The following is a 16,178-nucleotide window of genomic DNA, read 5'->3' as shown; positions in this document are numbered from 1 at the left end:
CTCAAAATGATGATGATGATATAACAACAACAACAACAACAACAACAACAAATAATAATAATAATAATAATAATAATAATAATTAAAAACCTGAAGATACTGAAGGCAGTATGGGTATGGTATAGAAAATTAGAAATTGTGTTGAGCAGTATTTACATGCCTCTAGACATACTAATGAAGGCACCAAAGCAAGAGTTCAGAAGAGAAAGTCTGAGCTAGAGACAAAGGCTACACAGCCAAAAATATGCAGTTACTGCTGTTTGCTTTGGGAGAGTCTAGAATACATCTCTGTGTAAAGGGAGATCGACTGACAGAGAACACCAAAGCAAAGCTCCAGGAATAAAGGCAACAACTGATCAAATTCCCTGAAGAGGATGTCTCACAGAGATGGGTCTTCCACAAGAGTCAGAAGGGGGAGATGGACGCAGCTTCATGGCACTAATGACAAGAGGATAAAAAGCTACCACAGCACAGTGGTGAGAAGGCAGCATCCACATTCTCAGCCAAGAAAAAGCCAAGGTTACCAGATAGTACTGCTAGGTTGGACAAGAAGGAACACATGGGAGGTTTGAAGAGTGGGAAGTTGTGAATTGTTTTTTCTTGTCAATTATTTATATGGCATTTACATTATATTGGGTATAATGCATGACATGGACTTAATTCAGGTTATGCAGGAGAATTTATATGCATAAGGGAATAAACCAGTTTTTGTAAGGGTCCAGGCATCCTTAGATTTTAGTATCTTTGGTACCCTGGAACCCGACAGTTTATATTTAACATTCTAAGAGTATTACTCTTTTTTTCCCCATCTTTATTAACTTGGGTATTTCTTATTTACATTTTGATTGTTATTCCCCTTCCCGGTTTCCGGGCCAATATTCCCCTAACCCCTCTCCTCCCCTTCTCTATGGGTGTTCCCCTTCCCATCCTCCCCCCATTACTGTCCTCCCCCCGACAATCACATTCACTGGGGGTTGAGTCTTGGCAGGAACAAGGGCTTCCCCTTCCACTGGTGCTCTTACTAGGATATTCATTGCTACCTATGAGGTTGGAGCCCAGGGTCAGTCCATGTATAGTCTTTGGGTAGTGGCTTAGTCCCTGGAAACTCTGGTTGGTTGGCATTGTTGTTCATATGGGGTCTCGAGCCCCTTCAAGCTCTTTCAGTCCTTTTTCTGATTCCTTCAACGGGGGTCCTGTTCTCAGTTCAGTGGTTTGCTGCTGGCATTCACCTATGTATTTGCTGTATTCTGGCTGTGTCTCTCAGGAGAGATGTACATTCGGTTCCTGTCGGCCTGCACTTCTTTGCTTCATCCATCTAATCTAATTTGGTGGCTGTATATGTATGGGCCACATGTGGGGCAGGCTCTGAATGGGTGTTCCTTCTGCCTCTGTTCTAAACTTTGCCTCCCTATTCCCTCCCAAGGGTATTCTTGTTCCCCTTTTAAAGAAGGAATGAGGCATTTGAATTTTGGTCATCCTTCTTGAGTTTCATGTGTTCTGTGCATCTAGGGTAATTCAAGCATTTGGGCTAATAGCCACTTATCAATGAGTACATGCCATGTGTGTTTTTCTGTGATTGGGTTACCTCACTCAGGATGACATTTTCCAGTTCCATCCATTTGCCTATGAATTTCATAAAGTCGTTGTTTTTGATAGCTGAGTAATATTCCATTGTGTAAATGTACCACATTTTCTGTATCCATTCCTCTGTTGAAGGGCATCTGGGTTCTTTCCAGCTTCTGGCTATTATAAATAAGGCTGCTATGAACATAGTGGAGCATGTGTCTTTGTTATATGTTGGGGTATCTTTTGGGTATATGCCCAAGAGAGGTATAGCTGGGTCCTCAGGTAGTTCAATGTCCAATTTTCTGAGGAACCTCCAGACTGATTTCCAGAATGGTTGTACCAATCTGCAATCCCACCAACAATGGGGGAGTGTTCCTCTTTCTCCACATCCTCGCCAGCATTTTTTGATCTACCTGAGTTTTTGGTCTTAGCCAAAGAGGTGGCTCAGTGGTTAAGAGCACTGACTGCTTTCCAGAGCAGTCAGTCCTGAGTTCAATTCCCAGCAGCCACACAGTGACTCACATCTGTAATGGTATCCGATGCCCTCTTCTTGTGTGTGTCTGAAGACAGCTACAGTGTACTTACATATATACAAATAAATACATCTAAAAAAGGGGTTGGGGACTAAGCTCAGTGGTAGAGCACTCGCCTAGCAAGCGCAAGGCCCTAGGTTCGGTCCCCAGCTCTGAAAAAAAAGAAAAAAGAAAAAAAATCTTAGCCATTCTCACTGGTGTGAGGTGAAATCTCAGGGTTGTTTTGATTTGCATTTCCCTTATGACTAAAGATGTTGAAGATTTCTTTAGGTGTTTCTCAGCCATTTGGCATTCCTCAGCTATGAATTCTTTCTTTAGCTCTGAATCCCATTTTTTAATAGGGTTATTTGTCTCCCTGCAGTCTAACTTCTTGAGTTCTTTGTATATTTTGGATATAAGCCCTCTATCAGTTGTAGGATTGGTAAAGGTCTTTTGTGAATTGTTTTTTAGAAGAATGAAGCAAGTAGTCTACCTGGCAGAGAAACGAGGCATTAATATTTGATTAAAATTCTGATTTTCATCAGCTGTGTTTATCAAAGTGAATGCAAGGATGAGATGGATTGGTCATGAAGAGCTGGGTTTCGCTTGTTATGTCACAGGAGAGAAGATCAAGTTAGTGGGAGTATTTCAAAACTTGATGAACTGGATGGAGCAGAGTCAGGTTTTTTTGTTATTGAGAACAAGGTCAAGGGCTTGGTAAAGACAACTTGTGACTTAGGAAAGAGGAAATGATCACTGGCAATGAGTGACCAAGAGAAGGGAAAATCAAGAGTCTGGGCAAGAGCCACTTGTAATGTTCTTATTGATATCAGTTTAAAGGAGGCTTCTGTGGGATTTAAGACAAGTTCTCCTTGAGGATCCCCACCACACTCTTTGAAACATATCTGCTTTAGCTTCAGTGAGTTGTTAGTGTTTCCTTATGGGTTGGTCTATAGAACTAGATTCTCTGCTTCACTCCTTCTTTAAAAGGGGAACAAGAATACCCTTGGCAAGGAAGAGAGAGGCAAAGATTAAAACAGAGACTGAAGGGACACCCATTCAGAGCCTGCCCCACATGTGGCCCATACATATACAGCCACCCAATTAGACAAGATGGATGAAGCAAAGAAGTGCAGACCGACAGGAGCCGGATGTAGATCGAACCTGAGAGACACAGCCAGAATACAGCAAATACAGAGGCGAATGCCAGCAGCAAACCACTGAACTGAGAACGGGACCCCCGTTGAAGGAATCAGAGAATGAACTGGAAGAGCTTGAAGGGGCTTGAGACTCCATATGTACAACAATGCCAAGCAACCAGAGCTTCCAGGGACTAAGCCACTACCTAAAGACTATACATGGACTGACCCTGGACTCTGACCTCATAGGTAGCAATGAATATCCTAGTAAGAGCACCAGTGGAAGGAGAAGCCCTGGGTCCTGCTAAGACTGAACCCCCAGTGAACTAGACTGTCGGGGGGAGGGCGGCAATGGGAGGAGGGTGGGGAGGGGAACACCCATAAGGAAGGGGCGAGGGAAGGGGATGTTTGCCCGGAAACCGGGAAAGGAATAACACTCGAAATGTACATAAGAAATACTCAAGTTAATAAAAAAAAAAAAAAAAAAAAAAAAGAACTAGATTCTCATGCCATAATCAGAGTCCTACTAACGCTTCACCTAAGCTTTGCAAACTGTGGCCTTATTCTCTTGACTTCTTTGGAGGCTGATGTCATTTCAGGGTGCTTGGTATAGGCAAAGCAGGTGGGGACCCTTTCTTCAGCCAGAGAAGAGTAACATTTACACTAGAGATTCCCTTTTATGTACTTTAGGGGAAAAAAAACCAAAAGGTTTCCATTGCTTCCTTTCTTTTAAAGTTGAAATACCTAGATAGTAATTAAACTGAGAAGAATTAGAAAGGGTCTGTGAGAGGAAGTTGTGGCTACCCGGACTCTGTGTGTATACATATTCATAATTACAAGATAATTCATAAACAAGGCCAAATGCACCACCAAAGTTGGTCAGCTTATTTCCCTTTGATAAGCATTTACTAGAGACCACAGACCTTGAAGAAAGAGTAAATACCCAGGATACAGTTAAGATCTGATTTTTTGTTGTGTTCATATGATATTGCTGTTGACTTACTTCTTGCCTTTGCTAGCAAAATGCAGGCTCCATTAAAGAATAGTTTGGTTTCTTGTTCATCATGTCCATGCCCAGTGCCTGGTTCCAAGTAGATATTCTCAAAACATTCTCAGTGGGTGAGAGTGAAGCAAACAGATTGAATCACAAAATCTTGAAAAACCAGTTCCATCTTAAAAACCAAGAATCCAGCATCCCATGTGTTTGTTCTTGTTCCAGTCCTCTCTCCCTATCTTCTTCTCCCTGCCTCTCAAGGTTAATGGCTCCATGACAATCAAAGACAGCATGAGTCCTGGCAGTGAGGGTGTTTAATGTCTTAGCAAAATGGTAGAACACTGTAACCGTCAGGACAGCTCTTAAGGCTGTGGGAAAGAACTATGAATCCAAAAATATATAATTTCTCAACTATGTTAAACAGAAGAATGCAATATGAACTATTGCATTTCCAGGGGCTTCTCAGACCTCGTAAAACAGGGGCAACTGCACTTTGAGCCAGATTGTCAGAAAGATACTGAGCGAGGAGATAAAGAGACTTAGGGAATGGTGGTAGTAGGGCAAGATCCTACCCGGCTAAGTATTTTTTATTTATAGTGACAAAGACAGGCAGATTCCTGAGTTTAAGGTCAGCCTAGGACAGAAGGAGTTTAGGTCCAGGCCCAGGCACGGTAGGAATGGTAATTTTAGGGTGGGGTCCCACCCAGCCATCTTATTGTCTGTGCTTGTACTCGCTGTCTCTTTCTAAAAAGACAGAGGGCTGTGGTCACGGGATGCTAAATCATGGGATCATCAAAAGGGAACCTGTGGTAATGACTGAATTGATATATCAATAAAAGACTGGGCTTTTGCTCTGCAAGTGTTCAGCTATCCAGAGAGATTTTAGAATAGCAAGAAAAATCTGTCTGGAGCAGAATACACACACACACAGACACACACACACACACACACACACACACACACACATATACAGACACAACACACAGAGAGAGAGAGAGAGAGAGAGAGAGAGAGAGAGAGAGAGAGAGAGAGAGAGAGAGAAATGATTTGGAAAGGCATCTTGAGCAGAACATAGGCCATCAGCTTGGACCCTCGGTTTAACTTCTAGTTGTTTGTTTCTCTGCTCCCAGACACCCCTTCCTCAGAATCCCTCTCTAAACCAAGAAACCAAGGCTTGTTCTTGGCATCAGATGCCCCCTCACTGTATACCATGTACATGTATTTAGCCACTTCTGGTAGTTTCTATGGTTTCCTAATGACTTTATGTTAGACATAAAGATATGTCTAACAGCATGTCTTCAGTAAGTAAAGTTGAAGTTGATAGTCCACTGGCTGTGATTTGTGTTCATAATAAAGATTATTGTGTGCTTACCACATGATTAGGTACTAGATAGTGTTCTCATTTCGGGAAATTCCACTGGCAACTCTACCAAGATGGTACTTTTCTTCTTGTTCTACTCCTGAGAATTGAGACACAGAAAAGTTCCCCAACGTTTAGAAAGCCTAAAAAGCTCAGGCATATACACTTGCTGCCCAAGATTGCAGTGTGTCTCACTCATTCTTTTAGTCATTTAATTATTTATGGATTTTTTCTCCATACCTGGGAAGAGCTACATTCCATAGACAGTGGGAATATATAGAATTGAATTTACAACTTAAAAATAAAACTGAGGGGACTGTGGAAATGAATTAGTTGGTAAAGTACTTGGACTTAAATTGGCTCTCCCTTACCCACATAAAAGCTGGGCTTGATAGATATCTGTAATCCCAGCAAAGGAGACATAAACCTACGTTCCGAGGATCCTTGGGTCTTGCTGGCTAGTCTAGCTTAATGAGTAAACTCCAGATTCAATGACAGATCCTATATTAAAGAATAAATAAAACCTAGCTGAGATTCTACCAGCAGGGGATATGGAGATTCTCGTAGCCAGGTGGGACTTCCAGTAGAGGACTAGGGATCAACCCACCCACAAAACCTTCAACCCCAGCCTTGTCCTTCTACAAGATACCCAGGAATAAAGAAGAATAAGAGGAATAAAGAGATTGAGGGGACGGCAACCAATGATGTCCCAACTTGACACCCATCCTATGTGAGAGAGCCAACCTCTGACACTATTAGTGATGCTCAGTTATGCTTGCTGACAGGAATCTAGCATAACTGTCTCCTGAGAGGCTTCATTCAACAGCTGATGGAAACAGATGTAGAGATCCACAGTCAGGAGCTTGGGGAGTCTTGTGCAAGAGTGGAGGATAGAAGTGAGCAAGATGGAGGGGACAAGGACAGCACAAGACTGCCTATGGAATCAAATAATCTGGGCCCATGGGAGATCACAGAGACTGAACCACCGAAGAGCATGTAGGGGCTGGATCTAGGTCTCCTACACATTTGTAGCAGATATGCAGCTTGGTCTTTACGTGGGTGTCCTAGCAATTACAGCAGGGACTGTGTTTAACACTGTTGCCTGCCATTGGATCCACTTTTCCCTATCTGACTGCCTGGTTACGCCTTAGTGGAAAAGGATGTACTTAGTCATGCTGGAACTAGATGTCCCAGGGTAGGGTGGAACCCAAGGGGAGTTTCCCCTTCTCTAAAGACAAAGGGAGGGGGTAGTGGGGAGAGAGTTTTTTAAAAACGTGGTACTGGAAGGGGATTACTATTGAGATATAAAGTGAATAAAATTATTTTAAAAGAATGAATAAATAAATAAATAAATGGTTGAGTCAGGTCAGCATTTAGCTCTCTTTGGATTCAAGGCCATCCTGGTCTACATAGTAAGTTCCAGGCCAGCCAGAGTTACATGGTGTGACTGACCCTGCATCAAAAACAAAACACACAAAAAAGGTAGAGAGAGATTGAAGGAGAACCTGATATTGACCTGTGTATGTGTGTGTGTTTAAATACATACTAATAAGTGCTATGAGAGGACTACAAGTTACTACAGAAACAGAGGCAGGACTTTGATAGAAAAGACCATCTAGAAAAAAAATCACCCTTCTTGTCTCTTTAATCTTGAGGTGACCAAGTCTCTTTTACTGTCAGTTTTTGAATGCATAAGAACAATTTCATTTCTTATATGTTGAACCACAGCACTTTATATGAAGAGGGGACATAGTAAGCTTATAACAAGTATCTATTGCAGAATTGCTACAGGTCATCAATAATGCATACCTTCCTCCCACAAGGAATGGCTGCTAGGAACAGACATCAAAAGAGACAGCATTTTCTAGTCATTTGCAATGAAGTCAGGCCATATGAATAGAATTTGGGTGGATGAGATGATCTGTTTCATCTTAGGTCCAAAATGGGGTTAAGATTAATCAAAGATATATGCCCTCCCCAGTTTTCCGGTTACCATTCACAAACTCAAGCTTAGAATTTAGAGGTTAAATTTTTAAAATAAAAAGCACCTGAGACTTGAATGACCAAGAAAGGTTTCCTACCCACTGGGAACACTAGACATATGCTAGAAATGAACTACTCTATTGAGCTTCGGACCTTCTGGTCTTTGTATCTTACGGCATTTGATAGTTCCCCTGATGTGACAGAGGTTGTAAAGATTACCCCAGGTTTGGTGATTCATTGGAGGGCCCACAAGCTCAGCACGTACTCATACTCATGGCTGTGATTTATGGCAGCAAAGCCAGCTAAGGAACAGGTGCCTGAGTGTAAACTTGAGGGCAAGCTTTCTTGTCTCTGTCCCTGTCATCAGCGCTAAGCCACTTAGTGAGAAATTGTGGCAAAATATGTTAAATAATCTGCCATGGATCTCTGAACAAAGATAACAACAACAGACATGTCAAGGTGGATGGGGAAAGACTACAGGGCATCTTCCCTACTCAAAGAACTGCAAGCAGCCAAGGTTGTATTTAGGGATAGATAGATAGATAGATAGATAGATAGATAGATAGATAGATAGATAGATAGATAGATAGATAGATAGATAGATAGATAGTTGGAGAGACAGAGGGAGAGAGAGAGGGAGAGAGAGGGGGAGAGAGGGTATGAATTTGAAAGAGAGCAAGGAAGGGTATATGGGAGGGTTCAGAGGGAAGAAAGGAAAGGGGGGAGTAATTATGATTATGTAATTATAACCTCAAAAGCAATAAAAATATTTAGCAACCAATATTTTTACTGTTCATGTAAACAAGTTCTACTTGACATGCACCAAAATTCCAAACTCAAAGAAGTAAAGCAGGTATTCAGTAAAAATGACATTTGAAAAGGTCCTTTGGGAATAGTGAGAACAGCTCTCACTGTTTTGAGTAGTAGGATCCCTTTGGAAACTGGTAATTTCTTAGATGCCAGCTGTGGATCAACCTTGAAAGCAATGTATTAAAAAAAAATTAAGCCTCACGCTGCTACATTAACTCCTCTCTGTACTTTAAATACCCTCAAATGATAGAAAAAGGCTTTTATTTCTCTTTCAACAACTCTCTTTAACAGAGGCAAATCTTAAGATGAGTGGGTGGTTCTTGTGGAAAAGAACAAATATCCTTGAGAAGATTACCCCATGAACATTACCTTTGTGGGCGCTGCACAGATGACTCAGTGTGTAAAGTGCTTGCTGTGCAAGCATCACGGCCCATGTTCACACCTCTAGAACCCACATAAAATGATGTTGTCAAGTGCCTATAATCCCCACACTGGGTGAGTGGAGACAGGAGGATCAGTAAGAGCTTTCTGGTTAGCCAGCTGAGTAGAAATGGTCAGCTCCAGGTTGAGTGAGAGAAACTGTCTTTAAAAAAATAAAGTGAAGAAAAATATAAGAAGACACCCAGTATTGGCCTCTGGCCTTTCCATGCATGTGCATGAGCGGATATAACTGTACACCTAAATATACACCATACACAATAGGAAGAAGATAGCTTTGTGACCTTATTTGGGATGAAGAAAGTTATGTACTGATCATAGTGATTTGGGGACTCGGGGTTCTTTAGGTAGAATTGAAAACAGCTGCAGATCTGATATATCCTGACATAGCCATGAAAACACAATGGAAGAAAACATTCAATGTCACACCAATTTGAGAAAGAGTCAGGGCACCTGGGATAGAGGGATTGTTTCAAGCATGTTGATGGGAGGTCCTATGAACATTTGTCCTATGGACCCACTCCTACATCAACATATACTCAAATTTCAGGCTGGAGTGTCAGGGAGAGTCCCATATTGTATGCACAATTGTCTCAGAGCAGTTTGACATATGTAATTCCTAGTGCCTACCTGAAGACCCTAAAGAGTCCTGGGTTTCTCCAAATTACCATGTTGTGCCAAGATCTGTCTAGACAGCTTCTGGCTTTCCTAGGATGCCCATATTCGATCTGTCCTACACTCACCTTGCCATACCTCACCTGTAAGGTTACTCACACACTCATCCATGGATAGGACTCATAAACAAGAAAGTTAATTTATTATGCTATTTTGAATTTTATAATAACATATGTTATGGTTTGCCTCATCTTTTATATATATCCATTTGCATCTTGATATTTTGTTTACTTAGCAGTAGATTTTGGAGGTCATGTCCTTTCTGTACCAAGAGATTTTTCATTTTTTGTTTTTGGTTGCTTCAGAAGCCTTTGCAGTGGCTATACTATACCTTATTTCTGTCTCTAAGGATAAAGTCATTTCTATAGAAATTATTCACATTTATCTGATACCTCATCATTAAGTAAATTTTGCTTAATTTTTCCATTTCTCCTAGTAAACAGAATTTGCTTTTCAGCCTATAAGTGCAACTAGTGAAATTTCAGAAAATGGCTTTAGCAAATTCAGGTCCTCATAAGCAGTATGAGATCCTTATGAAGAAATGAAGAAGGTCTCTTGTGGAAAGGGGCTGAAGAGCCACTTTGCACCACGGAACTAGTTTGCAGAGTCTGGAGTATATCTATTAGCATCAGTTTGACTTTACCATGCACCATGAAATATGGAGGTGTATGCAACTATTCAAGAGCATAACCAGGACAAGGACACTCCTTGGCCTGCCACACTGGTCACTGGCCCATTTTCACATCCTCTTCTTTCTTCCACCTTCTCTTCTTCCTTCTTGTCTTCTTGTTGCGCTTTCTTTCTAAGAAGAAATCTTTATTCTACTAATCTCATCTTGACCTCTGTCTCACCTTGCATTCCATGGTCAATTGTTTCTATTACCCTCCTATGAAGTCCTCTTTCATCATCCACCTCATTTTTAATATCACATTCTTGACATTATCACCACCTTTATCAACCCAACCACCTCAGTAACTATTACATACTAATTTCTACTTAAGGGTTCTGACCTTATCTGTGCTCTGTGTATGATGCCATCCAACTCATTCGTCTCACAATTGACCATTCATTTTCTGGAGATCTGAAATCACAGGGATGATTTCAATTTTCTACCATGTTTGTTATAACTCAAACCTACTTCCTAGCTTGATTATGCTTTTAGCATTGAGAGATGGACTGATTACGAGTTTGGACTTTATAGTCAGAGTCCTGGCTTCATAGAATTTTAGCAGAAGAGCTTAGGCTCATGATTTAACCCTATTGGAGATCTGTAGTAAAGTTCAAAAAAGAGTCAGTATTCTAGGGTTGTACTGGGAGCCAGTAGGATAATGGACAGGGACATAAGTGCTATCACCTGTCTCAGAATTTGGATTTATGCTCAGGAAAAGCCAGTGTTTGGTGTACTTGGTGGTATTTAGTCAATGTTGGAAGCATGGTCAGCATGAGTCCAATGTCCTGGAAAGTACAACAAATCAGACCATTCCGCTGAGAAGTTTGTAGGCCTGTAAAATGTTAAAGACCACATTGTTCATCAACATTTTTGTTTCATTCTCCTTACTTCCTTGCCATGGTCCTTCCCAGTGTGTAGGTGGTATTTACTCCTCTTCCATAATATGGTTGAATTTAACTCTGTGACTTCCTCTGGGGATTGGAATGGAACTTGCTGCTAGCAGAGCCTTTAAATACGTTACTGTATCTTGGCTTGCCTTCTCATGCTCTGCCCTTTGTATGTAGAGAGCTGCCATTGGAACAGAATGGGAGACATGTGGACTATGCACAACCTCAATTAACAGCCTGGAATTAATGCAGTCAACCTGAGTATGAGGCCATTCACTATTGCAGGCATTGAGGTTTAGAATCTGTTGTTAAACAACAAGATTAGGTGAAAATTTCACTGATGTTTAAGAAGAGATTGACTGTAAGTCAATTTGTATGCACAGTGGATAGCTGAAGTGCATTGCCTAAAGTCTGCAGAGGCACAGAGAAAGGCAGGGAGGAATAAGTGTCCTTATCTCTCTGCTACTTCTCCCAATATGGCCTGCACCAGCCTATAAACTTACCTTAAGTTTTCTTGTTATTTGTGTTTCTGAGACAAGCCTGGATGAAACTCACTCACAGCCTGGTGTGACCTTGAAATCACATTGATCTTTTTAACCTCAGTCTCCTCAGTCCTCAGGTTACAGATCTGCCCACCATATCTGGCCCTATGTATCTCATCATTAATAAAACTCATTCTTTTGGTCTCCCCTCCCATGTGTTCCTCCACTGGTTATAGCAAACTCCTCTAACTTTCTGTCTATTGTCACTAATTTCTTACCTCCCCTTCTTTCGTGGGTTCTTTTTAATCAGCTCTTATGCCAACCGATCTACTCCATTGTTTATCAAGGTCACAATGACCCCCATGCTGTTAAATATCTATATGTCAGACTTCAACTTTTAAGCAGCATTTGACTTAACAGTAAATTATTCCCTCCTCCATGGAGTATTGTCTTCCCTTGTAGTGTTTCCTCCTGATCATAATGTATCTCCATCTCCTTGGTTAGTCAGTTCCCCCTCACTTCTCATCTTTCTAATGTGACAGCTTCAGAGCCAGAGCTCAGGTTACAGGCGTTTCTTCTCTATAGGTACCTTCCTTAGGATCCTGTTTAATCTCATGAGCTGTGCATGTTCTGTTTGCTAGCCCTTCCCCAGTTTGTCCATGCTGTTGTATTTGCCACCTAACTGGTATTCACCTAACTTGCCAATATCTCAGTGTAGAGATCCAATATGCATCTCAATTTAGTTGTGCACTTCGCATTCAGCAAACATCTCTTTCTGCAACATTCCCCATCTCATTTCATGGCAACTCTTTTCTTTCATCCTTTTAGGTTAAAAAAAATAGAGTTGATTAATAAGCACATGAAACTTCACTTAATGTCTATAATAATTAAAGAAATATAAATGATAACTCAATTTTATGGTATTGCATACCCATTAGAATAACTATCATTTAAATAAAGAAAAAATGATGGTGAGAATATGGAGAAATGAAGTCTGTATACATTGTTGGAAGGAGTGGGAAATGGTAAGATTCAGAGTGATGGAGACATTGGAGCCAGGACAACAGCAAGATAGAACCATGGGCCGGTAGGTGGGGTCAAATATTCAGGGTATGTGGTGGTTTGAATGAGAGTGGTCCCATATGCCCATGCATTTGGTGGAACTCTTTGGGAACAATTAGAAGGTGTGGTCTCGTTGGAGGAGATTCATTCCTAGCGGGTAGGCTTTGAGGTTTCAAAAGCACAAGCCAAGTCCAGTCTCCCTCTCTTTCGGTCTAAAATTTGTGAATCAGATGTGAGCTCTCAGCTGCTATTCCAGCCTCCCACCACCATGCCTTGCCTTGATGTTCATGGACTAACTCTTCCTTTATAAGTTGACTTGGTCATAGTGTCACCTCATAGCAATAAAACAATTATTAGGAAAGGATCCAAGACCCATCCCAAAAGAGCTTCTAAGTAGATTTTATTCTGTTGATGTAGCAAATAGCCTATATAAAGACTCTTGGGCCTTAGCCCAGATATCTCTCTCTGAAAGACACATGATTGCTTACTTTGATGATCTATACTGTGAATTTCATGCAGGAAGTTTTTCTCACAAGATTCAGCCTTTTTGGAGTTGTGAAGACGCAAAAAAGAAAAAAATCCACTTCACAGGTTTAACTGTGTTCAGTAGGTGTGATGGTAGCAGGAGAGGTATTCCACGATAGGAAAGCTAGATCAGTTCAGGGTTAAAGAATACAATGTGAGTTCAAAAGCTGTCAGCAAGGAAAACTGACAGGACCAGTGACTCTCAGGTATGGTGTAGAGGAGAGGGAAGTGTCCTGAGCATTCTCTGTCCTGATGACTAAGGAGATGACCATGCCACCCCAACTTGGAAACACAAAGGAACACAGAAAAGGCTAGTCTATTTCTTGTCACCAAACTTTGGACTCATAACACTATACAAAGAGAGAAGCCTGGCACCAAGTGAGGAAAGAGAATTAGCTGATTCTTTAGAAGAAACTCTGACTTTAGGTAATGAACTGCTCAGAAAAGCAAAGTCATGGACTTGTTGTCCCTTCTTTTATAAAAACAGGTTGGAACAGATCCCAGACAAGGCTGGGCTCCTTCAAGCAAATTAGCTTGGAGTAAATTTCTAGATGGATCCAAGGTGCTAATTAAAATCTCATTATTATCCATCAGAGAGCTGTTGCTAGGGGCCTGATACATGGCATTGAACTGTGAGGTATAAGCTTCTCAGTAATTGAAACTCAACTGCTTCCCAAACCAATTTAGAATGAGACTCGGTTGAAAGCTGCGGACAGTCTCTCGGCAAGGCTCTTAATTACAGCCACTGCAATACTCATCCTTGGAAATAGCCTTTCTTCATTTCATGGACTCTCACAAACTCTAAAATATGTGAGACCTGGAAAGGAACCATCTCCTCCCTCTTAAACCTCAAATGGTGTGCTTAGAGCTTTCCCTTAGCTGTACAAACCAACACGCACATGTGAATCATAATTTTATTATGACTAAAGAGAAAGGTTAACACTTTTCCCATGAGGTAGTCCAAGCAGTGATACAAGAACCCATAACCATAGCCATAGAAATGCAGTTGTGTGGACCAGAGAGGGGGCTCAGCAGTTGAAGGAGCCAGCTGTGCAAGCCCAGTATCTGAGCTGGGTCTCTGAAACCCATGTAATAAGTCTGATGTGGTGCATACATCTGTGATCCCAGCACAAATAAAAGATGGGATGCAGAGACAGGAGAATTTCTTGAAAGCTCCAGAGCCAACTAGTCTAGAATGCATTGGACAGCAGCAGGAATGAGAGAGATTTGCCTCCAGCAGTGGGAATGAAAGAGACCTTGCCTCAACAAGTTGGAAGGCAAGAACTGAGTCCTGAAAGTTGTCCTCTGAGCCTCCATATGTGGGATGGCATGTATGTACTTGAATGTATGAACGCATAGTCAAATAACTAACTAACCAACTAAATAAATAAGCAAATAAGTACAATTCATAAAAACAAATATTTTATGATCATAAAAGTAGATATAGCTGCACTTCACGTTCAATTAACTACATTACAATTTTATATATTTAAAATTTAAAAGTAGGCTGTTTTGAATGAGAATACCTCTCATAGATTCATGTTTGAATACTCGGTCTCCAGTTGGTGGAACTTTTTTGGGAAGGATTAGGATGTGTGACTTTCTTGGAGGAGCCTACCACTCTGGGTAGGCTTCCAAAAGCATTTGACATTCCTACTGTGCTCTCTGACTCCTGTTGTGGATTGCGATGTGTGTTCTCAGATTCTGTACCTACACTATGTCTGTCTGCTACCATGATCCCACCGTGACGGTGATAGACTCCTATCCCCCCGTGAACCACAAGCCCCAAACAACCACTTCCTTCTATGAGTTGCTTTGGTAATGATGCTTTATCACAACAGAAAAGCAACTGAGATAGAGGCTTTGATTGCATACTTAAGTAGGTATGAACATCCACCTTCCCTGTTATATAACCAAGCAAGTAAGACTGCTAACATTACTTTTACATTGCATTTTCCAGGCTACATGTAGCTTAGAAGGAAACTTCACAATCTGATAAATATGAATATTCTCAATGCTCATTCCAAATTATCCTCTCTACCATTCTATGTGTTGGGATGTGGGATCACCACACAAATCACTCAAACACCAATCTCAGTCAAATAGGGATGGTATATTGAACACCATATCCAAAGACTGATTGATAAGGGCCATCGGTCAGACTCTGGAGCTGACTGTGACATTGAGTTAAGATCCTATGGGGTTTTTAAGCCTAAAATCCACAAACATCTGTGCCAAGTTATTCTACCAATCGGGATTTAGGGATAAGGGATTTCCTTAGGAACATGTCTGTGTCGTACACTTATCCTGCTCCCATTGGTTAGGGTATTCAATGGTGGCAGGGAACTTGCCTTGTCTAACATTCATGTCTTAACTTGCTAAACAGGATGTCAGGTACCCACATACAAGTCTCCTTCTGCCAGGTAGAATGCCAGTTCCCAGAGAGGTCTTGGGAATTTAAACTTTACTCGACCCCTACTCAAAATGGCAGTCTTATTCTAAATAGATGCAGGTGTCTCTCTTTTGTTGGGGTCCATCCCAAGGGCAGCTTATAAAAGCAAATACCATAAAGGATTATACACAGGTGCAAGAAGTGCTGCTGGGTGGTTGGTTCAGGTCCAAGTTTATTATGGGTAACCATACAAAGCAATTCTACTGACTTCTGCTGGGGATTGGTTTCCAATGGCACAGACTATAACAGAATGTGTAATCAACTCGGGCATGAGAAAATGTCCTAGTAACAGCAGAAACAACATAGGAGAAAGTTTCCTGATAACATTAGCAATAGCACGAAATGGCAGGCTAGCCAGGTAACAGTTATCTAGTCCTTAACGTTCTATCTAGGCCTTAATATTTTACTTAGGTCTTAACACTATGGGACAACATTTTCTCTAAACATTTCCCAATCTGTTTACTGTAGCGTTTGCAAAGCCATCAGAAAGACAATATGTTTCAGGCTACATATCCTTGTTCAAACATCACTTAACAAAGCCCAAGTGTGCACCTAGGATCTGGTCGCCTATGCAAATTGTTCTCCCAGCCAATGCTGGATTCTTTTGCTCTAGCTACATGTAG

At 41.2% G+C, this 16,178-nt stretch overlaps 1 protein-coding gene across 1 annotated transcript in view; it reads right to left on the bottom strand.

Annotated features, from left to right (window-relative positions):
* The window catches only part of Fam184b (family with sequence similarity 184 member B), a 115,463-nt gene that overhangs the window by 63,579 nt on the left and 35,706 nt on the right, over positions 1 to 16,178 (bottom strand). The gene's annotated exons all lie outside the window — the stretch shown is intronic.

Source organism: Rattus rattus, chromosome 11 (assembly GCF_011064425.1).
Source record: "Rattus rattus isolate New Zealand chromosome 11, Rrattus_CSIRO_v1, whole genome shotgun sequence".
NCBI lineage: Eukaryota > Metazoa > Chordata > Mammalia > Rodentia > Muridae > Rattus > Rattus rattus.
This window is presented reverse-complemented; position numbering and strand designations above follow the sequence as displayed.